The sequence below is a fragment of the Anguilla rostrata genome, chromosome 2 (genome assembly GCF_018555375.3).
Source record: "Anguilla rostrata isolate EN2019 chromosome 2, ASM1855537v3, whole genome shotgun sequence".
Classification (NCBI taxonomy): Eukaryota; Metazoa; Chordata; class Actinopteri; order Anguilliformes; family Anguillidae; genus Anguilla; species Anguilla rostrata.
In genome coordinates, this window is record NC_057934.1 from 51,440,310 (window position 1) to 51,441,292 (window position 983).

Genomic DNA, 983 nt, shown 5'->3' on the forward strand with positions numbered 1-983 from the left:
TACACTTACTCTACAGACTCATACCTATAACATTATGTAGTATTTTCTGTGAAGTCATGTTCCCAGCAATTGTTGCTGGTGTTTTAGTGTAGCCCGGCCATGCATTTCTCTACACTGTCATTTAAGTACTGGCTCATAGTTTACCAAATTACTGCCAAAACTAAAACTTGTTACCAAATGAAAGGGGGTATACATTTACTCTACAAACCAATATCAAGATTAAGTGCATTTCTTTCTACTGTAGTACTCTAGTAGCACAAGACCTTTGGTTTTTCATCCAAAAGGGCATCTTAATAGGACATTTTCTATGCTTCATTTTTGTTCTTGGTGCATGTTTTCTCTACCATAAGGGCACTTGTAGGGCACCTTATGGGGCAAAAATGAAGCATACAAGTGTCCCATTAGGATGCCCATTGGATTCCCCCATGGTAGAAAAAAACACTTCATTTTTGCCCTATGGTCACACCAGAGGAGCATTCGGGCTGCTCAAGTATGGTGTGAGATTAGGGCAAAAAAGGTCACATGGTACTTGGGGCAATAACTAAATGTTTTCTGCCATAGGGGCACCCTAACAGTTTCATGATGCGCTGACTTGCTGTGTAGCACGTCGATCTGTGCATCACCCAGTCCCACTGGCTAATTTATGGTATTTTGATAAATGTGTACAATCATTCCAAATATATTAATGTCTTTCATGCCAAATAAGTATTTTAAAGACAATTATGGCATTACCCCTTATTGAATTTCTTCCCATTTTTGTTCTCAGTGTTGGCTGTGGCATAACCAACATAGTACACATAAAACAAAGTATGTACCAATAGTGCTAAGTGCACACAACTAAGTGATCCCGCAGGCTTTCCCCTTGATATTCTTAACATTATTAATGTATGTGACATCAGATATTTAAATCTTTATTTTAACACATCACTTTTGTCGGCTCCATCTGTCCCCTGCTTAAAATTTAAATACCATCAAGACAAATA